The following is a 27,624-nucleotide window of genomic DNA, read 5'->3' as shown; positions in this document are numbered from 1 at the left end:
TTCCTCCAGGTCCCTCACATGGGTGCAGGTGCTCAAGTACTTGGGGTATCCTCCACTGATTTCCCAGGCAGATTAGTAGTGAGGCTGGATCAGAAGTGGAGCAATGGCTGGTGCCACGGCTCACATGGCTAATCTGCTGTCTGCGGCGCCAGCACCCCGGGTTCTAGTCCCGGTCGGGGCGCCGGATTCTGTCCTGGTTGCTCCTCTTCCTGTCCAGCTCTCTGCTGTGGCCCGGGAGGGCAGTGGAGGATGGCCCAAGTGCTTGGGCCCTGCCCCCGCATGGGAGACCAGGAGAAGCACCTGGCTCCTGGCTTCAGATCAGCGTGGTGCAGGGCGCCAGCCGCAGCGGCCATTGGGGGTGAACCAATGGAAAAGGAAGACCATTCTCTCTGTCTCTCTCTCTCTCACTGTCCACTCTGCCTGTCAAAAAAAAAAAAAAGAAGAAGAAGAAGAAGTGGAGCAGCCCAAGACAGGAGCCTGGGACTTCTTCCAGGTCCCTCACATGGGTACAGGTGCTCAAGTACTTGGGGCATCCTCCACTGATTTCCCAGGCAGATTAGCAGGGAGGCTGGATCAGAAGTGAACCAGCACCCTTATGGCACGCTGGTGTCACAGGCAGCAGCTTAACCCACCAACCCCACAATGTCAAACCCAAAACACTTGTTTTTTAACCTCTTCATAATGCAAATATGTAAGGAGTAAGGATGTGTGTGTGTGTGTGTGTGTGTATGGGCAATGCTTTCATCTATTGATTTCTTATCCTTGGTTTTAGGTAGGTCTATTTACAACTGGAAAATAAATATTTAAATTCTGTAGCAAAATTAACAAATAAACTACCAAATGTTCATGGTGTATATACAGTGGTCCAGACCAGTTCCTAAGGGTACATAAATAGATGAAGGGACACACAGTTGCTTACAGAGAGACTCGCACACTTTCATGAATCTTACTTCATTTTATTCTTACAAATGTCTTATAAGTTAGTGGTGTCCACATTTTCTAGACAGAAGCACTAACAGTTAGAGGTAATGAGGTTAAATGACTCCGAAAAGTCATAAATGTGTGTCTTCCAGATCTGATAACTGGGGGTAGAACTTGAAAAATGAGGACATTCTGATTGTAAATGTTTGTCATTAATCAACATGCATTCATCCAACAAATTTTTATTAAACACCCATGTATGCAGGGCATTTTGCTAGGTACTGGAAACTAAGGATTTACATTCTAGTCAACTAAAGAGAAACACATCAAATCACATAGTGACACAGAATGACACAGCTAGGAGGAAAATCAAGCAGGTTGAGCAGATAGAGAATGATTACTAGAAGTATAAGAAGCCTTTATTCCCTGTGAAGTCACAAAATCTAGAAATCACCTTTCCCTTTCAAAGGGAAAACTATGTTTTATGTTCCACTGCTGGCATATTTTATCCGCAGAGAAGATAACATGTAACAAAAAGAATAAAAAAGAAAATCCTTAATAATGTGGCTTCAATTTTGTCTTGTAGTACTCCAGTCCATCATCAAACAACATCTAAATTATAGTCCAATTCTTATGAGCATGACTCAGAAGAAAAATCTAGTGAGGCCATCATTAGTGGCTATAAAACCCAGATGGAAAAGAACATGTTGAAATTTGTCTTTGAAAAGCTATTCCAAAACATCAGGTGACAACTATCTTGTGACTTTGTGATGTAGCTCATGGTTTTTAAAGATAGATGGCTTGTTTCTGTTTAATACAGTTTCCTACAAAGCCCTGAAGAAATTTTAAAATTATACTTTTAATAACATGTTCATAATTGCCATTCATTTATAACAGATAATTGCAACAATATCTACTGCTTTGAAAGATGGGATGATGCAGAACTCCTTGCCATTCTTTATTCCTTTCTGTGGACAGGAGATAACAATAATGCACTTTCATCTTGCAAAAGGCCCCACACTTGACTGCTTTATTCATCTTTCTAACTCTGGTATTTGCCTAAAAATCCATCTTCCCTTGTAGTAGAAAGCAAAGACTTTGGAGTGGTCTGTTCAGAGAGGAAGGAATGAAGCTCTCATTAAAACAGACTTAGACTCAAAGGTTTCTTGGGCAATGTGCATCTCAAGGTGAAAAACTCTTATCCTCACACTTGCTATTTCTAAACCAGAATTCCAGTACTTCTGCATACTAGTATTTCTCAGTTAGTGGATAATTGCTACTGTAGCATTTTAAAGGATTTTAGGTGGTACAATGAATATATTTAGTGATTATATGATTATATTAACATATACTTGAAAAATATAGAACTGGTATGTTAAACCCATTATTTTTCAAAAATTCTTGCCTAGAATCAACAAGAAAGTATTTAAGTGAAAGAAAAGTGAGTCTACTTTAAAGAAAAGTACTTGGTTAGTAATAATATATACATGGTACACAGACATGGCAAAGCTGTGCTGGTTACACAATAGACAACTTGAGTGAGGTCGAATGAAAACAGACCACACTGTGGTCTTTGGTCACATGGAGCCCTGCCTTTCTAGAGACTGGTTCTCTGTGATCCCTTTCTTCATTTTCCCATAACCTCTTCTGTTCATGTTTCTTTGTTCCACAAGGACAAGTTTCAAGGCCCCACCCAGTGGGAACCCCATTGGTGTGATAAGTGTTAGATGGGATCAGCATATAGACACACTGAGTATTATTCTGCCCTGAGATCTGTGATTCTTGAACTTGCTTTCTGATTGGGGTAAATCAAAGACCCTCCCAAAGTTTCCCTTACAGATAGGTACATGCTAGGTTTGTGAGGCTCCTCTCATTCTTTCTTGGCTAAACCTTCAAAGGAGGATGTTCCAGTGTTTCAGTGGACTCAAGTTAAACGAAACTTCTTGTATTGAGCTCCTGGCGTCAGAAACTATCTAGGACAGCTCCAAAAGTGTTCATTATTAAAGAATTGTCACATGGCCCTGTTTAAATGTTACCCTGTTTTATCTTTTGCTAGCAAACACGCATACACACACATAAAGAAAGGTAATAGATCTCCCTTATTGATGGCTGTTCTTCAGCTAATCCACCCTTTCCAGTTCTACTAAGACCCACTGTGCACTGTGTGCATGCATTATTTAGCATGAGGTGTGATCCATGTTTATGTTATCCATGTTTCCAAAGACAAAAAGCGTTTGGAACCAGACTGAAGATATAAAAGCTTACAGAATCATTTGAATTTGTTTCAGCAAAGGCAGGCAGGCTGGCGGGTGGGAAGGAAGGGAGGAAGGAAGAAGAAAGGAAGGAAGGGAGGAAGGAAGGAGGAAGGAAGGAAAGAAGGGAGGGAGAAAGGAAGGGAGGAAGGGAGGGAGGGGGAGAAGGAGGAGGAGGAAGGAAGGAAGGAAGGAAGGAAGGAAGGAAGGAAGGAAGGAAGGAAGGAAGGAAGGAAGAAGGAAGGAAGGAAGGAAGGAAGAAAGGAGGCAGGCAGGCATTTGCTTATGTAACTGAGTTGCCCATGTTAAGCAGACCTGTTTCTAGGAGGCATCAAATAGTTCCATTTGGACTTTGCCTCAGTCAGTGTGTCTTTTTCATTCAAACTTGCTTTCTACCAGTTAGCTTCATTCTCAGACAGGCTTTCAGTGTGGTAAACAAGAGAGCCACCAGCAACTCTTTGTTTACAATGCATCGCCACCTTTATACCCCCAAAGGAAAGACAACTATTCTTTTCCAGTGAATCACCCTACAATCCCAGCATTTGACCAACTTGAGTCAAGTACCCAACCTCCTATGAGTCTCTGTAACCCAAAGGTGGGGTACACTGACTGAGTCACATGTCATCCAAGATGAGAGGAGGCTCTATCTCCTCCCAAACCAGATGGACTCACAGGGCAGGCATTTGGCAGTTGAGATACCTGACTCCCACAACCAGGTGCCTAGGTTTGATTCTTAGCTCTGGATCCCAACTCCATCTTCCCACCAGTATAGACCCTGGGAAGCAGCAGGTGGTGGTTCAGGTGATTGGATCGCACCACTCACATGAGAGATTTGGATTGAGTTCCCAGCCTGGCTCAGCCCCAGATGGTGCAGGCATGTGGGGGAGTGAACCAGTGGACTACAGTATCTCCCCCATCTCTCTCTCTCTCTCCCCGTCTCTGCCTCTCAAATAATAAATCATTTATTAAGTTTAAAAATGAACTCACAACAGGAGAGATCAAATTTGGTAGTATTCTCCAGAGAATCAACAGAACAGCACATGAAGAAAGAGAGAGGGAAAGAGAGATTGAGATTTACTAAAAGGTGTTGTATTACTGGTACCTAATTATGGAGATTGAGAAATTCCAAGGTGTCTAATCTATAAGCTGGTGGTATAGTCCAAAAGCCTGAAGCACTGGTGTTGTAGCTTCCAGTCTATTCTGAAAATCTCAGAACCAAGAGCATTAAAGGCAGATCAGTGGCCCAGCTTGAGCAACCAGGAAGAGTGAATTCAATTTTCCTCTGCCTTTTTGTTCTATTTGTTAGAAAAAGAGTGCAGATGGGTGCCTCCTCACACGGGGCACCAAAATGTGAGGAAAAGATGCACAGAACAGAGAGGAGGCAGAATGCGAATCTACAGTCAGACCTAATTTATTCAGAGAAAATAAATTCACAGAGGTGGGCAAATGCCAGCGTGCACATTGACAGAACATGTGGCAGGAGGCCCCAACCTCAGGGGACAGGGTGGGGACTTTTTATATCTTAGGAGGGCTAGGGATAGGGGTGGGGAGCAGCGGGCCAAGGTGAATTCCTCAGAACCTGGGGAAGAATGCTGCAAGGGTGGGGTGTAATAGGGTGTGAGACCCAATTGAGATTCAAGGGCAAGGAATAAATTCCAATGTTTATCTTTTGGGCAATGAGTGAGAATGGCTGAAGCTTTTTCTTTGTTCCATCAGACCCTCAGTGGGTTGGATGAAACTCACCTGCAATGAACAGGTGTCTGCTTTTACTAAGTCCACCAATTCTTACACTAATCTCTTGCAGAAACACTTTCACAGATATATCCAGAAATAATATTTAACCAGCTATTTGGGTATTCCTTCGCCCAGTCAAGTTGACAAATACAACGAACCATCACAGTGGTTTCCTTCAAGGCATTCAAGATGCTGTTTCAAAACAGCTGTTGTGGGGCCAGTTTCTGTGGCACAGTGGATTAAAGCCCTGACCCAAAGCGCCTGCATCCCGTATGGGTGCTGGTTCGAGACCTAACTGCTCCACTTCCAATCCAGCTCTCTGCTATGGCCTGTAAAAGCAGTAAAAGATGGCCCAAGTCCTTGGGTCCCTGCACCCATGTGGGAGACCCAGAAGAAGCTCCTGGCCTCTGGCTTTGGATCAGCACATCTCTGGCCCTTGCAGCCAATTGGGGAGTGAACCATCGGATGGAAGACCTCTCTCTCTCTCTGCCTCTCCTCTCTCTGTGTAACTCTGACTTTCAAATAAATAAAGAAATCTTTAAAAAGAAAAAAAAAAGCTGTTGTTCATGATGAAGATTATATTAGCTGTGTCACATGGAAAACTTCCCCATCATGTCAACTGTCCTATAGCACTGACTCCCTGGAAACTGTAATAAACATGCCCTATTCTGTAGTAGAAGGAGTATTCTGAACATTAGTCAGATACTTTGAAACAACCACAACTCTTTCACTGGCTCCCCTTAGCAATGAGACTCTCAAATCCACAGACCTATGAATCTTACTGAGATTAAACTGAGTAAACTCAGAATCTTACCTTTTGAGAACTGTCAAAACTTAGCAAAATTGCAGGATAAATGCCTGATTTAGCTTGCTCATTTTTGTTTGGGGAGGGGGTCACAGTATAACCACTGCACTTCGTTCTGTGGAAAATGGCACTGGCTAAGGAGCCAGTAAAGCTGTACCAATTATGACAGATAATTTGCTTCACTCAGTCTTGGCTGCCTCATCTGTAAAATAACAATGATGATACTTGTCTTATTAGTTTGTGCTGAAAATGTGATGAAGTAATACAATAAATACATAATAAATATATTTAATTTATTTATTAAATAAGCATTATAAATACCTATTAAATATTTAATCAATCAGTGTAAGTAAATAAGTCAGAAAATAGCAAGGATCGATGCAGTACCTACTATGTTGGATTTTTTTTTACGATTTATTTATTTATTTATTTGGAAGTCAGAGTTCCAGAGAGAGAGGCACATAGAGAGAGATCTCTCATCTGCTGGTTCACTCCCCAAATTGCTACAATGACCCAGCCTGGGATGGGTCGAACTCACAAGCCAAGAGCTTCTTCTGGATTGCCCACATGGGTACAGGGGCTCAAGCACTTGGGCCATTTCTCGCTGCTTTCTCAGGCACATTAGCAGGGCACTGGATCAGAAGCAGAGAAGCCAGGATGCAAACCAGCACCCATACTAAGATGCCAGCATTACAGGTGGCAGCTTTACCTGCTACGCCACAACGCTGGCCCCATTATGTAAGTTCTTTCTGTCTTGTCTCAATAAATAATCCTTCATTATAATTTTTTAGTTTTGGTAAATATACATTAATTTCTTTCATAAAGTGAAGGTTTCAAATTTGTCTAAGATTTGAACTGAACTACTATATGTTATGTACTTGGTGGTAGTAGTAAAAATTTATGCTTAATACCACATGACTATGTATTCAACTAACTGGTCAAAAGAATTTAAATTCTGGGGATTCTGAGTTTGACACTAGGAGACACCCAAAATAAGACATTCCTCTGGCTTAGAGAAAGACATGTATGTGGGAGACAAATAGGAAACCTATAATCAATGAAATGATTAAAAAAACACTTTCTGCAACTGTGATATCGGAAATTACCCCCTAAAATCTATACAAAAATGTGGCCGCTTGAAGTTCCCCAGAAACGCCATCTGGGGAGCCACATATGCTACCAAAATTTGGGGTGCCATATGATATCACCATATGCTTATTAATAAATCCCCAATATTAATAAGCCTGGGAGGGTTCTTGCCTAATATTTAGAGAAGAATTCTAAATATGGCATCCATAAACAAGGTAGCATGATACACTTTAGGCTTTTGTAGTGAGAAAGATATGTAGGAGAGTGAGAGCTTTATCTAAGAGAGAGGGAAATCTGGTACATACCAAGCGCCAGGAACCAGCCATGTGGAGGAACATCTAGGCCAGGAAGCCGAGGGCACATGGCCTTCGGGCCTGGAGGCGCAGGGCTACAGCTAGCCCCCTCCTGGCAAGAGGCCAGGGAAGAAGAGAAGGCCCCAGACACACGTAGTCCCAGGCTTTTAACCCACTTCCAAAGGGGAGTGGTTAATTAACCTGATTGGCTGGTGGGCACCCAGGTGTGGCCAGGTAAGGGCATGAGGTCACACAGGGGCATGGCGAAGGCATGGTCTTCCAGCTCACAAACCTAATTGATTTTAACCTGTATGCCTGCCTACTTCAATTGTACTCCTACTGAATTTCCTAAGTGAAAGTTATTCACCAGAAACACTCTCTGACTTGTATCCCTAAAATGAAGAAAAACAAAACTCATTCCAAGGAAATTAGATTTTGAATTCATGGAAATACTACTAGAAAAAAAAAAAAAAAGTCAAGTCCCTAGAACTTTTCCACAAACTTCAATAACTATTTGGAATCACTTCTAGGTTTTGCTTTCAAATCCAGATTAACAAAAATATAATAAGCCTGCTAAATGGTGCCCAGGATCCTATCAGTAATATTTTCATGTGTTCTCTTATTTTGCTCTTGCCAAGATACTATTCCCTTGTTTTGCAGTCCAAAGAATCTGAGGTTCTGGAGAATTATATGACTTGCCTAAAGTCAAACAGCTAGGATTTTCAAACCCTGGATTGCCCACTGTAAATTCAATGCTCTGTCCACAGAATGTTAGTAGCATACACTAACATAAAATGGAGAGGGTTTTTTTAATTTTACACATTTAATATCTCCTTTCTTCACCAAGATTTCTACAAGCCAAATAAATTGATTTGAAAGTTATTTTTAGAAATTATTTCACTCATCTCTGAAAGAAGCCTTCAAAGAGTTTTGCAAAAGTGTACAAAAATATTGTCCAGCAGTTTAATGAAATGAAAATAGGAGAGAGAGAAATTATTGGAAACCACAGAGTGTTTGTGAATAAACAGGGGCAGAGCGATGATTCCCTAATTAAATGTTACCTGCCCCCCTCCAGCATAAAAGTGTATATTAGTTTTCCATCTCAGTACAGGAAAGTTGTCCTGGTTGTATAAAATTTCAGTTCTGTTTGAGCCCACCTAGATTTCTATTACCCAGGGTAGCTGTTTTTGCCATTTCAAGAAACTCTGGTTGAAAGCATCCAAATAAAATAAGTAGGAAAATGAACTAAACGTTGATAAACTAAACCAGTGAAGTATGGTAGGCCACATCTTTCATAGTGAAATGATATTTCCTGGAGATAAAAAAAAAAATGTACACAACACAATTTCCAGGTGGCACGTTGGCTGCTGCAGGTGAAATGCAGGTCATTGGTCAGAATGACCACATGAGGTGAGACCAAATGCCCAGCACTTCCCCAGGCCTTTTCACTCCCAGAAGGACAAGGAACTCCTCTGTGCCCTTCAGCATACAACTCAACAGTCATTCTACTTCCCTAACACGACTGTTCCTTGTCCTGTCTCCACAGAACTCTATGAAGGAAGAACTGCATTTCCTGCCCTAGACTTGGAATTGTTTAGGTTCATCACCTCACCCACTAAACTGTAAGCTCCTTGACTGAGGGCTTAGCTTTTGGTGTCTTTCCACAGCACTTATTGTAGTGTCTAGCATACAACAAGCACTCAGTCGTTGACTTACTGTCTTTATTATTATTATTATTATTATTATTATTATTTTGACAGACAGAGTGGACAGTGAGAGAGAGAGAGAGACAGAGAAAGGTCTTCTTTTGCCGTTGGTTTACCCTCCAATGGCCGCCACGGCCTGCGTGCTGCAGCCGGCGCACGGCGCTGATCTGAAGCCAGGAGCCAGGTGCTTCTCCTGGTCTCCCATGGGGTGCAGGGCCCAAGGACTTGGGCCATCCTCCACTGCACTCCCTGGCCACAGCAGAGAGCTGGCCTGGAAGAGGGGCAACCGGGACAGAATCCGGCGCCCCGACCGGGACTAGAACCTGGTGTGCCGGCGCTGCAGGCAGAGGATTAGCCTATTGAACCGCGGTGCCAGCCGACTTACTGTCCTTTACAAGGATTTTACAGCAAACTTCTCTCTCTCTCCTCCCTTTGGAAAATGCCCTGCACTAGAATTTCATATCAGCATTATGCCAGGAATGAGAGTTGCACGACTGAATTTTTATCATGAGTTTGCTTTAGATCAATTTGTACTGCTATAACAGAATACCACAGACTGAGTCATTGTAAAGAAAATAAATTCGTTTCTCACAGTTCTGGGGGCTGAACAGTCCAATATCAAGGTGCCGGCATCTGGTTAGGGTCCTCCTGCTATTTCACCCCACAGCAGAAAGAAGGGCAAGAGAGCAAGCCAGCCAGGTGAGGGCAAACTCGCTTTTCTAACTATCCTACTCTCAGAGTAACTGAGCTTCCCCTCTGCTAATACCAATAATCCATTCATGAAGGCAGACCTCAGACCCAGTCACCTCCCATCAGACCCCATTTCCCAACACTGCTGCGGCGTTAGAGGTTGAATTCTGGGGGGCACATTCAAGCTACACAGCAGAGTTCCCAGTTTTACTGTCATCTCAATAAGCTCTTTTTTTTTGATACCATAAACCTTTTCTTGAAAAAAAAGAAAGTTGCTATCAGTTTTGTTTTGATTTTTAATCTGTCTCACTCCTACGCATGGCAGCCAATCAATAACATAAAGTGAAAAAACAATGAAAAGTGGACGGTAACCATGACTGGGATTTTCCCTTGGCCCTGCCTTCAAAAATCTTCCACATCTTCCCTCAGTTGCTTAAAAGACATACAAATTTATTTCAACTATTAGATATCCAAGATCAGTCATAAATACATCTGTGTGGTTGCAAACAAAAGATGCTGTGACATTTCTTCAGGGCATTCGTGGGTTTGGAGGACACCACAGTATTAGCGTGTTTCTCCAGCTCTGTGCAGTGCACCTGTGCCACACTCTACATCGTGCTGATTTTTACTTTGCCATGGAAACAACCTTTCCTTTTGGGTTTTCTGTACATCATGGCCACAGGATGGAGGCTGTCCCACTTGGTATTCTGCTGTTTGGCATTCAAGTATTTTCTCCCTTTACTGTTGTAGCTAAAATTTACAGGAGGGGAAAACAGTTCTAAAGGAGATTACAATTACAGGCTGATATTCATTAGCAATTTAATGTGAGGCAATGTTTCTCCTGATTGGCTTTACAGACTGGCCCGGTTTCACACTCCATTATCTCATTCCATATGCAACTATCAACTATCGGCACCAAAAGGAACATTAACTGTAATTTCACATGTGCTGCCTTAGACATTGAGGGTCTTTGTACTGGCCCAGTGAACATTTCTGGACATTCGTCACTGCAAGTCAGCACTGTTATAATTGGAATCTCACCTCCGGTAAATGTTCACATAAAGCACGTGCATGACACAGGATAATGAGTTTCAAAGGCCCCTATCTAGGTCCCAGTTCCAATTAACCTGTGGCAGAGAGAACTGCACAAGAAATGTCAACAGTAAAATCAAGCCGGTGGATGTGGGCAGAGAAATGATGATAAATCACCCTAGCGGAACCCATCAATCAGTACCTATTTCTGTTCCTTGAAGAAGTTGTTTTTGCAAAGTAGTGTTTGTCACTACTCTCTCAAATAGTCTGCAAGCATAATGCACTGTTTCCCAGATAAAGGTTGACTAAATGAGTCTCTAGAGAATAAAAGCAAATGATGGACCCACTCATTAATTTACAGATCCTCACTCTGTCTCAGAAGTTCATGCCAAGGAAAACAAAGGTACCAGCCACGCCTGCTCCTGCTAGGTGAGTGGGCTCTGTCGTCGCCCACTGCTTTATCATGTGTAATTGTGCTACCTACAGAGTGGCTTGCCTTCAAAATGTTTTTCATTGAGCAATGTAAGCGTACTTCAAAGAGTCTGTGGAGGTGTTGGCATTTGGCAGAGCAGGTAAGACACCACCTGGGATGGGACAATCACATCCTATATCAGAGTGCCTATGTTTGAGTCCTGCCTCTGCTTCTAATCTAGCTTCCTGCTAAGGCACAACCTGGGAGGCAGCAGGGGGTGCCTCTCTTCCATCCATGTGGGAGCACTAGATTTTGTTCTGGGCCCCTGGCTTCAGCCTGGCTCAGCCCCAGCTGTTAACCACATATGGGGAGTCAACCAGAGGATGGAAGAGCGCTCTCTCTGTCTCTGTTTTACTGCCTTTCAAATAAATGAAAACAAATAATTTTAACAATTTGTGGGAAAATGGAATTAAAAGATGTCTTTATTTTTGGTGCCAAAACCAAAATCTTTTGAAACCCATGCATAGTCTTTTTTTTTTTTTTTTTTTGACAGGCAGAGTGGACAGTGAGATAGAGAGAGAGAGAGAGAGAGAGAGAGAAAGTTCTTCCTTTTGCTGTTGGTTCACCCTCCAATGGCCGCCGCAGCCGGCGCATCGCGCTGATCTGAAGCCAGAAGCCAGGAGCCAGGTGCTTCTACTGGTCTCCCATGCAAGTGCAGGGCCCAAGCATTTGGGCCATCCTCCACTGCACTCCCGAGCCATAGCAGAGAGCTGGCCTGGAAGAGGGGCAACCGGGACAGAATCCGGCACCCCAACCGGGACTAGAACCTGGTGTGCCAGCGCCACAAGGCAGAGGATTAGCCTATTGAGCCACGGCACTGGCCCATAGTCTTTTCATAATAAGCATTTGTTAAGAATTCTTTGGAGCCCTCTCATATGACCAGGAGAAAAAGTAAATGGAGACACCTCCTCAGGACAACCGTGGCTTGCTTTCTGCACTGCCCTAGACCTCCACTGCATCAAGGTAGGGGATAGGGCGGTGCACAAAAGAGACAATAAGTCCTTCCCAGCAAGAGACAAAAGACACAACAGACAAAGGGACGGTAATTCCCCCTCACAGAGGAAGCAGTCCGAAAATTACAAAGTAAAAATGTATATGTAGATTAATAGGGTATTGGAAGGTGAGAAGGACTGTGGGGAAGCATGAATTAAACAAAGAGGTAAGGAGTGTTAAATAAGGTGGCTAGGACAGGTCTCCTTGGAAAAAAAGCAATCGTTTTGTATCCCCACTTCATAAATAAGGCAGCTGAGGAAGGAAGGGGGCAAGGTGATGTTTGAGCAAAATATGCAGATAATGGTAAAAACCACTGCAGAGGGGAAGATCAGGGTTAAAATCCTGTAATTGGAGAGACATGAGGAAGGCAGGTGAGAGCAGAGAGGTGGTGGGACATGGGGGTCCATTGCAGGGCCCCTGTAAATCTAAAGGCCTCTGTAACAGCTTCCATTTCTGCCATACAATAGGGAGCTTTGGAAGGTTCCAGCAGGGGCACACATGTTCTGACACTATTTTGTACAGGGTCACTGTGTTTAGAAGTCTTATAAACAAGCTAAGAAAGTGCGGGCCAATTTTCTTTAGGTAAAAGTAAATTCAAGAAATAAGGTCACGGGGGTTAAGCTGCCACCTGGGGGGCCAGCATTGTGATGCAGTGGGTTAAGCCACTGCCTATGATGCTGGCTTCCCGTTTGGGCTCCATTTCAAGTCCCAGCTGTTCCACTTTCAATCCAGCTCGCTGTTAATGTGACTGGGAAAGCAGAGTAAGATGCCCTAAGTGCTTGGGCCCCTGTACTCCCATGGGAGATCCAGATGAGTTCCGGGCTCCTGGCTTCAGTCTGGTCCAGCCCTGGCCTTTGTGGCCATTTGGGCAGTAAACCAATGGATGGAAGATCTCCCACTCTCCCTCTGTCTCTCCCTTCCTCTTTTGCTGTCATTCTACCTTTCACATAAGTAAAAATCTTTAAATGTATAAATAGATATATAACTATTTAAAAAGATGCCACTTGGGATGTTCACATCCCATATTAGAGTCAGCAGGTCATGGCTCAAGTCCTTGGGTTCCTACCATAAATGTGGAGCATAAGGACTGAGTTCCCAGCTCCTGGATTTGACCTGGCCTAGTCTTGGATATCATGAGCATTTGGAGAGTAAATCAGCTGATGGAAAATTTCTCTTTCTCTCTCTCTCTCTAATAGAAAAAAAGAACAGCTTAGAAATAGTAAATAACTTTTCATGATCCCAGAATTAACCCTATCCTACTCTGATTACTTTGGGGTAATCAGAGGTCTTTGGCTGGATTAGCAGTGTTTATCAGTAATATCAGATTGTTCTTTAGAAAGCCAGAGATTCATTCAGTGGAGACAAAGCAGGCTTTGCTCTACGACCTGGTGACTGGGATAGTGTAGAGTAACTTATGGAGCCCACAGAACAGCTGCCCTCACCCTGAGACATGCAATGTCTATCTTTTCTTTTCCCCACCCAAATCCATTTTTATGGACCAGGGCATGGTCTGGAAGCTAGAGAACTGCAATCAAATTCTGACCATGCATATTTGCTATGTGTTCTTGGTCAAATAGGGTAATCTCTCTCTTTCCTAAATTTCTTCATCTGTTAAATGGAAATAATACTAACTGAATAGGATTGTCATAAGGAACAAAAAAACATAATACATAAAGCAATTGGCACTTTGTAGTGGCAGCCATAACAACTGTTGTTATTTAAGAAACAAAGTCATGTGCAGAAAATATTAGTTCTTTTTACTTCCTAGGTTGATGAAATATGTGATTGTTGTACAGTTGATTGTCACAAGTTTATATTAGTAATAAATATTAATAAGTATGTCATTTTATGGTCATACTTGGAAGCTTCTAATAGGACCAGCATCGGCAACAAGCATCTTTGGAGGAAAAAAAAAACGAATAAAGTAGGGCAGGCATTGTGGTGCAGCTGGTTAAATGGCCACATGGGATGTCCACATCCCCTGTTGGAATGCCTGGGATTGAGTCCCACATCTGTCTATGCTTCTGCTTCCAATACAGTTTCCTGCTAATGCACACCCTGGGATACAGCAAATGATGGCTCAAGTACTGAGTCCCTGCCATCCACATAGAGACCTGGGTAGAATTCCTGGCTCCAGGCTTCAGCCTGGCCCAGTCCCAGATGTTGCCGGCATTTGGGAAGTGATGTGACAAATGGAAAATCTCTCTCTCTCTCTCTCTCCCTCTCCCTCTCCTCCCCTCTCCCTCTTCCTTTCTCCCTCTTTTTTCTTGTCCCCTCTGTCACTCTGCCTTTCTAATAAAATAAAATGAATACATAAAAGTGTTTTAAAGCCTAACAAAATAGAGAAATAATCCAGACTGAATCTGTGTGACCTTAATTCTCACCTGTGCTTAACACCTCCAGCTGCAAATGAGGAGGGTCTCAGGCCTGAGATTTGTCCCTGATGACTTCTAGTGATGATAAAGAAGACAGGAAGGCAGGTGGAGGCCATGGGATCAGACTGATACTTCTGCTAAGCACTCAGAATTTCACTGGGGTATTTAAATTTCTAAGCCCTCTGGTTTCAGACCATGCCCTGAGTGCCTGTCATGAGGTAGATTCATCTAACACAGAAGATGATCACATAGTGTGAGTGTGTGGGATTTCCTCCAGTGTTTCTCAGTGGAGGCATTGCAGTTGGCAGGACAATGGCTCCCAAAGGTGTCTACATCCTAATTGCTGGAACCTGTGAATATTTTATGCCATGTGGCAAAGGGAATTAAGGTAGTAGATGGAATAAGGTTTGCTAATCAGCTGGCTTTGAGATGGGGAGATGACCCTAGATTATTCAGGTGGGCCCAAAGTCATCACAAAGGTCCTTACAAGTGGAGGAAGGAGGCAAAAGAGAGAATTGAAGAAGAAGCTCTTAACACAATACTGTGGATTTTGAAGATAGAAAGATATCTCCAGTCTGTAGGTCGTGGGGCCAGTGCTTCATCTGGGGAAAAGAAGGCCCAGGAATGTGAGTGATTCCTAGAAGCTGGGAAAGGCAAGGAAATATTCTCCCCTAGAGCCTGCAGACAGGTACTAGCCCTGTGAATATTTTGGCTTCAGCCTACAGACAGCTATGTGAGATTCCTAATCTACCAGAGTTTAAGATAATAAATTTGCGCTGTTCAAGCCTCTATATTGTTGTAATTTGTTATAGCAGCAATTAAAAAAAAATTAATACCAACACCATTGGCATTTTGGACAGCACAGTTCTTGGTTATGCAGGACTGCCCCATGCATTCTAGGGCCTTTAAGACTGCTGGGCTCTGACCTCTAGTGCCAATGCCAGTACTGCTGCCAGTCATTTCATTATTCACTCCGCACTCCCCTCTCTGCCCTACTCACACATTTCCACATGCATCATTGGGAAACTGTATACTGCGCCTGTTGAGAAGAGTTTCCCAAGGAAGATGCAGTCTCTTTCTTTTTCTCCCCCTGGTTTTAGAGCTCCAGGACTTGGACCTGAAGTCCTAGATGACACACACCTCCCCCCTCCCTATTCTCTGCTCCTTTTCTCATGCTATGGAGAATAATTACGCTGTGTAAGATGTAACCATACGAAGGTATAACCAAAGCAAGGTATTTATTTACGGGCCAAATGCGAGAAGGAAATGACATTTATAAAGCCCCTATTCTCAAACAGAGATAGACCAGTGAAATACAGCTCTCGTACATTTATTTATTCAGCCCAAGATTATATGGTATTGTGGGCTGTGGCTATATAGAAAATGGGAAAGACTTTCTCTGTACACTAAAGACACTTCAGATTAATTAAGGAGAAAAGTCTTGCAGAAGTATCCATCATATGAACTAGAATATAACTGAGGCCAGGAAAGAGAAAGAGTAGGGGTGTGTGTGTGTGTGTGTGTGTGTGTGTGTGATTAAGTTCCCATGGGTTGCACAGACAAGAAAACCATTGTTTCAACCTTATAATAGAAAGGCTTTCCTAAAGTCTCCAGCATTTGAACTAGAACTTAAAGGGAAAAACAAACAAACAAAACAAACAAACAAAAAAAAAAAAAACCAAGACTTTCCCAGGTAGAAAGAGGATAAAGAATGAGTGGAGGGTAGAGTTGAGGAATATTTTGTGCTTTCAAGAAATTGCTCCCAATTTACTGCTTAGATTCTGGGAAGGCAGCAGAGTCTGCCACCAGGCTGTCTGGGTTGTGTGATCCCATGTAGCTCTGGGGTCAAGTCCTGGCTGTTAGTTACTAGCAGTGGGACATTGACACTGACTTACCAGTTTCTTCACCTATAAAATGAAGGTAAGAGTCTGGTGGGATTGGTAAACAAAATATGTTGGAAGGATGTAGAGTAGCAGGAGGGTATTTTGAAAAGTAATAATGGTAGACTATTGGCAATCAACTGAGGTCACAATTCTCTTCAATAGTTGATGGTTATCTAGAATGGCCAGGAACAATGTGAGCGCCTGGGGAAACAAAGACAAATTAGAAACAGTCTCCACATCCAAGCAGCATCCAGTGTGGCCGAGGAGATAAACATGTAAGTTAAACGCTGAAAATGCATTTGAAATATACAAGAATAGAAACAAGGTCAGAGTGCAAAGAGGGCACTGATGTGGAAGGATTTGAGAAGGAAAGGTACAGTTTTCCAGGGTGACAAGGTAAACATACTCCAGGCAGACAGAGCCCCACCATACAGCTGATGAACTATCAACAGTGTGGAATGCTGGATTATCAAGTCCAGTTTGGGACACAATAGCAAATATGAGCTCCAACAAGAAGGGATCATGCCACAGACACCTCATGCCCTTCCATGAAGCTGGCACTCCAGTCTGTAGGTCATGGGGCCAGGGCTTCATCTGGGGAAAAGAAGCCAATTTAGAAAGCTATCTTGGACTTCAGAGGAGACGGAAGAAATGAAAGGCAAAAAGGCCTCTAGGAGGCTATGATATAAGTTCATGGACACTTGGTACAGAGGGTAAATGTGAGCATGGAGAGAAGAAAGAAGGTGAGCAATGATGGAGAGGTGGAACCACCAGGATACAGTGTCCAGTCAGGCTTAGTAGTGAGAACACTGTTCAACACAACAGCAGATCTCTAGTTCAGTGATGGAAACTTTAACACAGATAGGAATATGGGCAGAAGACCATATACGGTTGGGCGAGTAGAAAAGACAAATTGAAGTGTGTTCACTTTTGAATATTTTTATTTTGATATATCCGAGGGAGGTACAAGGGAAAATATCAGGTTGTAGAAAAAATTAGCTTTGGTAAGCTCTCTGTCATTATTTTAGCAACTTCCTTTCATTATGATTCTTCAACTCAAGATTTGATTTTTCTCTTTTTACATGATAAATCATTTAGGTTATCTTTCTAAATGGCAAGGAAATAAAGTTACTTCTCATGAGTAATGGAATCTAGATTTATTAGTATCTCTACAGAAAGAACAGATCTCAATTATACAAATATTAAGGCACCTGTTCTCTATTAATTTGTACTGGGTGCTTTATTTTAAATATTTCAAGAAAAGAGTGAGAATTATTGTTTGTGTAGCTCTGAGAATGTGCACATAAATAGCACCTGCCACGGTGGACATGCTGTGCTTTAGAAAAGATAAAATGTTCTGGACAAAGGACAGAGTCCCACTTAGAGAGCAGTTTACTGTCTGAAACCATAAAAGGCACCAAGTACTATAACCTCAGGGAAAAGGACAAGATGTCCTGCATTGAACAAAACCTAATGGTTTAGTAGCCCTTTAGAGAGAGAAAAAAAATCTGTTAGGTAAGAGAAAGTGCTATTTTGTGACAGGTACATGCTGTTCTCATGAACTGTTGGAAATAAAAAAGAATGTATACACTCCACACTGCTAGGCTATAATTCATTTACATTCCCTTTTTAATAAAAAGTTTTAAAATTCTGCACTAAAATATGATGGGTACTTCAGAGTTGCATAGAGCTAGAAAATAATTTTCATTTTCTTGAGACATGAAAGAGAGCTTGGACTGCTTCTGAATCACTGTGTACCACAGTCTCCCCGTATTTCTCACATGTAATTGAGGAAATAAAAACAAGATTTGCTGTACCTCATTTGTAAATGCTTAGAAATAATACAATGTAACATTGAAATTTTCTAGGTAGAAAGCATTAGTTATAAAACATTAAAGCTAACAATTGGTTACTTGCTTACCATGTGTTCCTTGCAAATATTAACTCATATCATCGTCACTTTTTATATATGAGGGAACAGAAGTTCTATGAGGTTAAATGATTTGACCAAAGTCTCATAGCTAGTGTGTTGCAATACCAGGGTTCACACCTATTTTGACTCAAATGCCTGTTCCTTAAGTCAAAAAATAACAAATGTTAGAGAGGATGTGAGAGGAAAAGGTGCCCTAATACACTGTTGGTGGCAATGTAAACTAGTACAACTCTATGGAAGATGGTATGAATATTCCTCAAAAACCTGAAAATAGATTTACCATATGACCCTGCCATCTCACTCCTGAGAATTTACCCAAAGGAAATTAAATCAGCATATTAAAGAGTTATTTGTACCTCCATGTTTATTACAGCTCAATTCACAATAGCTAAGAAATGGAATCAACCCAGATGTCCACCAACTAATGACTAGGTAAGGAAAATGTGATATATATACACAATGGAAGACTACTCAGCCACAAAAAAAAGAATGAAATCCTGGTTTTTTGCAACAAAATGCATACATGATGCTTACTGAAATAATCAAGCCCCAAAAAGACATATATCATGTTTTCTCAGATATGTGGTAGTTAATATATGACACTATGTATATGTATGTATATATAATGAAACATATCTCATGATTTCATTATTGTTTATAGCCCTTTTTTACATTCCTGTGGAACAGTGGTTTTCTACTTTTTATTTATTGAACATTATGGTTAATGATGCATTAAGCCTGTGATTATAAAGTAAATTGAAAATATATTATTGTAAAACATACAGGGAAAAAAGGCAGGAAGGAGAGAGGATAGAGGGAGGGAAGTATGGTTGTCTTTAGAATTATATCTATGAACAACATGAAGTCTATTCTCTTTATATTATTAATATAAATAAATAAATTATAATAAAAGAATTCTACAACAAACTAAAGGCCCTCAGGTTTACTAGACCAATCTCAATGAACTGCTGCCTTCTTCTCACTGTCATAACCATCACACAGTCTGAAAACCTGAATGTCACTGCTGACAGCTTTTCACCCTTGTCCCAATAGCCAATGAGTTCCACATTCTCAAGACCTCTCAAAGTTATCACTTCTCATCTCCACTGCCACCAGGTGAGTGAAAGTCACCTGAATTTCTCCACGGACCATAGAAATACCTCTAAACAGTTGACACTGCATTTGTCCTTGCACCTCTCAAATCCCCTTTCTGAGGACCATGTTTGGAGACCTCACGCTGGCTGGATACATCATCATTTCTCTGCAAAATGCTTCTCACTGGCTTTCTTCAAGTGTAGCAGGTAGATCAGATGTTGGCAAGAGCGAAGACCTGATGTCAATAACCACACACCAGGCAGCTTTGATACTCTGTGAGGAAGAGGATGTATCTTTAGAAAGAGCAAACTTGGTGCTTGAATCCCACATAGATTCATTTCCTAGGGCTGCTTTTGCAAACTGGATGGCTTCAAACAACAGACATTTATTCTTTCATGGTCCTGGAGGCTAGAAGTCTGAAATTAAGATGTTATCATGTCCATGATCCACTGAAGACTTTCAAGAAGAATCCGTTCTTTTTTCAACTTAGCTTCTGGTGGTTTGTTGGCAACCGTGGTGTTCCTTGGCTTGTACCTGCATCTATGCAATCTGCCTCTATGTGTCACATAGCCTTCTTCTTAGTGTCTTTGCACTCTGTCCAAATATCTCATTTTATAAGATGTCAGTCATTGAACTTAGAGCCTACCCAGATACAGCATGACCTCATGTTAACTTGGTTACATCTACAAAGACCCTATATCAAATAAGGTCTCATGAACAGGTAATGAGTATTAGGGCTTCAATATATCTTTCTGAAAGACAAAATTAAACCTACTTCACAGGTTTGCCCTCATAGCATTTCATGTCTTTAGACCTTAGATTTTTCATTTATACAATCTGAATTCCAATATCCAATGTTCAGGGTTATTGTGAACAACAGTTGAGTTAATGTGTATAAAGTGGTGATCCCAGGACCTATCTCATAGAGAACACTAAGTGGCAGCTATAATTCATTGCCAGATATTTTCCTTTGAAAAAATTATCTGTAAGCTAACCTACCTCTATTTTATTTTTCTTTTCAACTTTTATTTAATAAATATAAATTTCCAAAGTACAACTTTTGGATTATAGCAGCTTTCCCCCCCATAACCTCCCTCCCACCCACAACCATCCCATCTCCCACTCCCTCTCCCATCCCATTCTTCATCAAGACTCATTTTCAATTATCTTTATATACAGAAGATCAACTTAGTATATACTAAGTAAATATTTCAACAGACTGCACCCACACAGACACACAAAGAACAGAGTACTGTTTGAGTAGTAGTTTTACCATTAATTCGTATAGTACAACACATTAAGGGCAGAGGTTCTACATGGGGAGTAAGCGCTCAGTGACTCCCACTGTTGATTTAACAACTGACACTCTTATTTATGACGCCAGTAATCACCCTAGGCTCTTGTCATGAGCTGCCAAGGCTATGGAAGCCTCCTGAGTTCATCAACTATGATCTTATTTAGGCAAGGCCATAGTCAAAGCGGAAGTTCTCTCCTCCCCTCAGAGAAAGCTACCTCCTTCTTTGATGGCCCGTTCTTTCCACTGGGATCTCACTCACAGAGATCTTTCATTTAGGTCATTTTTTTTTTTTGTCACAATGTCTTGGCTTTCCATGCCTGCAAAACTTTCATGGGCTTTTTAGCTAGATCCGAATGCCTTAAGGGCTGATTCTGAGGCCAGAGTGCTGTTTAGGGCTTTTTCCATTCTATGAGTCTACTGTGTATCCTGCTTCCCACGTAGGATCATTCTCTCCTTTTTAATTCTATCAATTATTTGCAGACACTGGTCTTATTTATGTAATGCCTTTGACACTTAATCCTATCTTTTTGATCAATTCTGAACTTAAACTGATCACTTTAAAAAGTAAGATGGCATTGGTACATGCCACTTTGATGGGATTAAATTGGAATCCCCTGGCACATTTCTAGCTCTACCATTAGGGGTAAATCCAAGTGAGCATGTGCCAAACTATACATCTCCTCCCTCTTTTATTCCCACTTTTCTATTTAACAGGGATCAGTTTTCAGTTAAATTTAAACAACTAAAATAATTGTGTGTTAATTAAAGAGTTCAACCAATGGTATTAAGTAGAAAAAAAACACTTAAAGAAATAAAATAGTAAGTTGTTCCTCGACAGTCAGGACAAGGACTGATCAAATCATTGTTTCTCATAGTGTCCATTTCACTTCAACAGGTTTTCCCTTTGATGCTCAGTTAGTTGTCAGTGATCAGGGAGAACATATGATATTTGTCCCTTTGGGACTGGCTTATTTCACTCAGCATGATGTTTTCCAGATTCCTCCATTTTGTTACAAATGACCAAATTTCATTGTTTTTTTTACTGCTGTATAGTATTCTATAGAGTACATATCCCAAAATTTCTTTATCCAGTCTTCTGTTGATGGGTATTTAGATTGATTCCATGTCTGAGCTATTGTAAATTGAGCTGCAATAAACATTGAGGTGAAGATAGCTCTTTTATTTGCCAATTTAATTTCCTTTATTTTACGTACACCAAGGAAACCTGCCATTTTAAGAACCATGCACCAAACACTTAATTCTGTATACTGAGTAGGTTGTAGTAGGTTATATCTTATAGTAAGTTACATGAACTGCCATAAAGCAAACCAAAACCCAAACTCAATAGTTAAGTGTATCCAAAGGTGCTAATCTGTGCATAATGGGAATTCAGACTAAGCTTGCAGAGAAACCATTTCAGGAAATGCACTCATCTTCCCTTCAGGGTCACAATCATTTTGAGGGGAGGCACCACAGCACTCAGGATGGCAGATGCATTTAAGAGCAGCCCTGCCAATCTGTTTTGCTTCCAGCTGCCCAGCTGCTTATTAGCAGGATAGACAGAAGATTGGAAGGAAAATCAATCCCTGTTTGCAAATTCAGATCCACACCCTGGTGCCCTGCCACCACCAGGGTTGTAACCAGCAGTCTTAGCATTGTGCAGTTGGTCTCAACAGCCTGGGATCCCTATGATAGCACCGACCACAGTGCCAGGCATATGCACACTTAGTTCACTCAGTGCTCTTGGACAATGTTTAGGCAGGCCTCATTATGGAGGGTGGCAGAAGTGTTTAATGAGAGAGAAAATGAGAGCCTCAATGGAGAGCAGGATGCCGCAGTAAAGCTGTTTCTTGTGCTTGAAAGCTGAAGTTGGACCCTGCTCTCTGACAATGCCTGTGGGATGTGGATCCTCAGCCTTTACTGCTATTCTTATCTTCTCCTTTGTCCCAGGAACCTATTTTGTTGCCAAGTGTGGAAGCATTTTCTGACACCGCCCTTGATGTTTGACAGAATGCAGAGGGGGCAAGTCATCCTGGTGGGGAGACAGAGATGGAAGAGATGTATAGCTGTTATGATTTCTCTCTTTCTCTATACAAAGAGTATTCTTGAGCTGGAGTTTGTTTGAAGCCTTCAGAAGGCTTTTGCTCTAGACTTGTGTTGGAAGGGATGCTCCATACAAAGATCAGCATCAAAAACATACCTGGACTCACATCTCTCTTGTGGCACTCACTAGATGTGTGGTCTTTGGCAAGTCTCTCCTTCCTCAGTTGTAAAGTGAGTCTGCCACAGCAAGGTTGTCATGAGGCTTAAATGAGATGTTATAGTTCCATCATTGTCCCAGCACAGGGGACTTCCGAGAGAGAGAGGTCGTCCATCGTCTGCTGGTTCATTCCCCAATTGGCCACAATGGCCGTAGCTGTGCCAATCCGAAGCCAGGAGCCAGGGGCCTCCTCCAGATCTCCCATACGGGTACAAGGATCCAAGGACTTGGGCCATCCTCCACAGCTTTCCTAGGCCATAGCAGAGAGCCAGATCAGAAGTGGAGCAGCCAGGACTTGAACCAGTGCCCATATGGGATGTCAGCACTGCAGGTGGCAGCTTTGCCCACTACACCACAGTGCTGGCCCCAGTATAGTATTTTTAATTCTCATTTTTTAATTACTTCAGAAAGAGAAATTTCTGAATAGCATGATTTTACAATAAATTCTGACATTTCCTGAGCCATCTAAAAGATGATAAAACAAGACATTGCCTGGATACTGTTTGTGTATTTTATCAAGTTTACAGGGAAATGAAAATGATATAAGTACTTTGGGGTTCATACCCTACAACAGGCAATGGCAAACACTGGTCATTAGGGAGAGTGTCAGTTGAATAACAAACACACAAAAATACATTAGTATGAAAATTTATCAGTTGTAGGTAAATAAATTTGTTGTATTAGATGGGGAGAATCAGAAGAAAGGATTTAAGTCCAAAAGCTAGTGATAGTAAGATTTATCTAGCAAACCAACAGATCACACAAATAGTTTTTCACAACAGAGGCAGTAGATCTCATATGGTAAGTTCTACAAAAATATTCACAAGCTAGTGCTTGTAGCTGGTAGTACCTGAGGTACCGGTCACACCCTCTGGGCAGAATCACTAAACCTGGCTTTGCCATTTATTTGTATGTTACCTGGAGAAAAGTAGAAAACCACTCTAAGCCTCAACTTCCTTATGTATAAAATGGGATTATGGCACTATCTATCATGTCGTAAAAGTGTCATGACAATGGCATTGGAAAATCTGTAAAGCACTGTGCCCAGTGCCCAGTGCCCAGGGCATATAAGCTTTTATGGAAGGATTAGTTGTACATGAGTCCTAGCAGTAGTTTTCCTTTCTCAGGAAAGTAAAAGCAGGCTCAGAATCAGGAAGTGGCCACTTCAGAATCAAGTGCTGTCACCCCAGGGCTGCTAAATCCTCCAAATCTGGACAGACGTTCCTCTGCTCCTCCACAGGCAAGTGTGAAGACTGAAGAGTTTCTTCAAACTTTCCTCCCAGTTCTAAGCTACTCCCTCACCTGCCCGCTTCTCAGGACAGCTCGGAGCTACTGTCTGTCCTCATTCCTCCTTTCCTGCCCTCACTCCTAGATCTATCTGGAAACTTGCCTGTTTCTATGATACTGGGGTAGAGAACACTTTGTATTATTTCAAGAGAGCACTGAGGTGTTTTCATGAATGCTCTGAATGAAAACAGGCCTGCAGTAATCATTAGAAAAGGCAAGAAAATGAGGATCAACACAAAGGCAGGGAGACAGGATGCAGTCACCACTCAGCCTTCCCATGCCAGCCCAAGTACCAACTTGGAGAAATGAGTCACTTCTACAAAAGTAATGGCACCATCAAGAAGTGGTAGAACAGCAATTAGACAGCAGCTTGCCCCACCTGTTTCCCTAGGGTAGGATCTGGGATAGGTAAAGAGAGGCACAGAGATGGTTCAGAGAATGGAACAGAAGGATCTCTGGTAGCCCAGGAGAATGTTCAGATCTGTATCTTCTATCTGGAAGAATCGCAACTGGCCGTGCTGACAGCCTACTTTGTCCCCTCATAATTCCCACCTGTTCACCTTAAAATGCAGATATCGTCCTATAGTCTTTGATGGTAATAAAGGCTGGGACCTGAGCTGCTGACTGGCTGTTCCTGTTGGTATTCATGAGAAGCTCATTAGCACAATTGAAAGCCCTAACCCCAGAGACCCTGGCTTCCACTTGTACCATTCTGAGTGTGTTAGTACCTCTTCAGGAAATCACTCTTTTCAAGTGCTTACTGTCATTCACAGCTCTTCTGCCAGTTATCACAGGTCCAAGAGCCTAAAAACCAAGCAGGTCACAAACACTGAAAATACTCCTGCAACACTAGTGCCCAGGCCCAATGACAGTAACGGAGTTAATGTAAGCTCTGTAGAAGTTTTATCCATAATTTCTACTAGTATTATTGAGGTAAGCACTTGACTTTTGCCATCAAGGCCATGAATTCAATTCCCAGCCTTTCCATCCAGGGAAATCAGGAATCCAGAAGAAAACACGTATCCCACTAAAAAGAAGTAATTAAAAAGAGTTTATGGGGGCCAGCGCTGTGGTGCAGCAGGTTAACACCCTGGCCTGAAGTGCCAGCATCCCATATGGGCACTGGTTCAAGACCCGGCTGCTCCACTTCCAATCCAACTCTTTGCTATGGCCTGGGAAAGCAAAAGATGGCCCAAGTCCTTGGGCATCTGCACCCACACGGGATACCCGGAAGAAACTCCTGGCTCTGGATCGGCGAACCTCTCTCTCTCTCTGCCTCTCCTCTCTTTGTGTAACTCTGAATTTCAAATGAATAAATAAATCTTTAAAAAAGAGTGTTATGAATAGAATACTTCCAAAGATATCCAAATATATAGACAGGAGTATTAACTTCCTATGTCTAATGTAACAAATTGCCACAAACTGAATGGCTTAAGACAGCACTTCTGGAAGCAAGTCTGAGCTCTATGTGTCAGAAGGATTATGCTCTGTAGAAGAATCTTCCCTTACCTTTTAATTTCTGGGCATGGCTATCAATCTTTGGATTTCTTTACCAGCTGCATAACTCAAATCTCTTCCTTCATTCTCCTTGTGTGTCTCTCTGTCTTTAAATGTCCATCGGTTTTTTGTTTTATTCTTTATTGACATATGATAATTGTACAATTTATAGGGTACCATAGGATGTTTCACTACATGTATACAATGTAGAGTGACAGAATTGGAGTAATTAGCATATCCTCACACAGCTGTAATTTCTTTGAGGTGAGAACATTCAAAATCCTCTCTCCTAGCTATTTTGACATACATCATGCATTATCATTAATTGTAGTCACCCTACTATTCAATAGATCCCACTTATCTAACTGCACCATTATACCAATTGCCCAAACTGTTCCCTTTCCACACTATCCCCTACACATGGCCATCTTCTTACAAGAACACCAGTCACACTGGATTAAGATCTGCCTACCTACTCCTTATCGTAACTTATTACACCTGCAATAACCCTATTTCTAAATAAAGTCATATTCTGAGATATTGGAATTAGGATTTCTACAAAATTTTTTGGAAGGGACACAATTCAACCCATAACACTAAGATTCAGGAAAACCCACAAGCATCTGTGAAGCACTTTGGTCCCTCCATTGCCTGAAAGTGCAGGGGTCAGAGGGTTGGGAACATTCTAATAGCTGTAGCTATAGAAAAGGGCTGCCAGAGAGGAGCTGCAGCCTTGAGGAGATTAACACAGCTGCTAGAAATGCACAGCCAAGCAGGGAAGGAGCTAGGAAATTTAATGTTCTGATCTCTGCTTCCTTCCAGCCTCTCATCTCCTGAATCTGCCACTGGTCTCCCAACCCACTCACCCATTAACGGATTGTAACAGGAAGTCCAAGGGCAGGAGCCTGCTGGGGCAGCACATAAAGCACATATGTCTTCCTGGGGCATAGAGGGGGACCAAGTGGGTGAAGACTGGCTATGCAGAGGCAAATAGAGGACAGTTAGAAAGTCAGCATGTCTCCCTGGTGGAAGGAAGCCTGAGGAACAAAAAGTCCCCACAGACTGGTGTAAGCAAGATCCAGAGGGGGTAGAAGGGGATGGATGGCTCACAATAGGATAGGGATTCAGCTTCTACTGCATGAGAGGTCCCAATGGACATGGACACATAGAAGTTGAGGGGTAGGTGCAGGTGGCATAAAATAAATGGGGTGTTTCACTGACCACAGCTGCAAAGGAATGGGAAGAGAAGAGGAAGAGGGGAACAAGGAAATAAGATACACATTAAATTACAAAAGAGAGGACTAGCATTGTGGCACAGTGGGTTAAGCCACCACTGGCAATGCTGGCATCCCATTTGGGCTCCAGTTCAAGTTCTGGCTGCTCCACTTTCTGATCCAGCGCCCTACTAATAGCCTGGGAGAGCAGTGGGGGATGGTCCAAGTGCTTGGGAGATCCACCACATAGGAGATCCAGATGAAACTCCTGGTTCCTGACTTAGTTCTGGCCCAGCCCAGGCTGTTGCAGGCAATGGGGAGTGAATCAGCAGATGAAAGATCTCTACCTCTGTAACTCTTTCAAATAAATAAAACTAATATTTTTTTAAAAAATTCCAAAAGAGGCAAAGAAGCAGGAAAGAAAATGCAGGGAGGTAAGAACAATGAACATAGGAATGGTATGAGTTTGGTCTATGGGGTCTGAAGGTGGGGAATTTTAAAAAATTAGGAATTTCCATATAGGAAGCTGAAACTCCTGAAAGAGTTGGAAAGAGTAAGTCAATCCATGAAAAGAAGAGGAAGGAAAGATTTCAGAGAAGGTATTTGGAATCAAGTAATAGTCAGAGTTCACTGGGCTGGCACCATGGCTCATTTGGCTAATCCTCTGCCTGCGGCGCCAGCACCCGGGGTTCTAGTCCTGGTTGGGGCACTGGGTACTAGTTCCGGTTGCTCCTCTTCCAGTACAGCTCTCTGCTGTGGCCTGGGAGGGCAGCGGAGGATGGCCCAAGTGCTTGGG

At 42.2% G+C, this 27,624-nt stretch overlaps 1 protein-coding gene and 1 long non-coding RNA gene across 8 annotated transcripts in view; one reads left to right on the top strand and one right to left on the bottom strand.

Annotated features, from left to right (window-relative positions):
- LOC103347654 (uncharacterized) overlaps positions 1 to 20,352 on the bottom strand; it is a 138,555-nt gene extending 118,203 nt beyond the window's left edge. For all 4 annotated transcript variants that reach the window (XR_011380278.1, XR_007919350.2, XR_007919351.2 and 1 more), the window contains exon 1: positions 7,107 to 20,352. This is a non-coding gene — a long non-coding RNA (uncharacterized lncRNA). The remainder of the gene's footprint in view (positions 1 to 7,106) is intronic.
- SLC24A2 (solute carrier family 24 member 2) overlaps positions 1 to 27,624 on the top strand; it is a 268,137-nt gene that overhangs the window by 86,383 nt on the left and 154,130 nt on the right. The gene's annotated exons all lie outside the window — the stretch shown is intronic.

Source organism: Oryctolagus cuniculus, chromosome 1 (assembly GCF_964237555.1).
Source record: "Oryctolagus cuniculus chromosome 1, mOryCun1.1, whole genome shotgun sequence".
NCBI classification, from domain to species: Eukaryota; Metazoa; Chordata; class Mammalia; order Lagomorpha; family Leporidae; genus Oryctolagus; species Oryctolagus cuniculus.
This window is presented reverse-complemented; position numbering and strand designations above follow the sequence as displayed.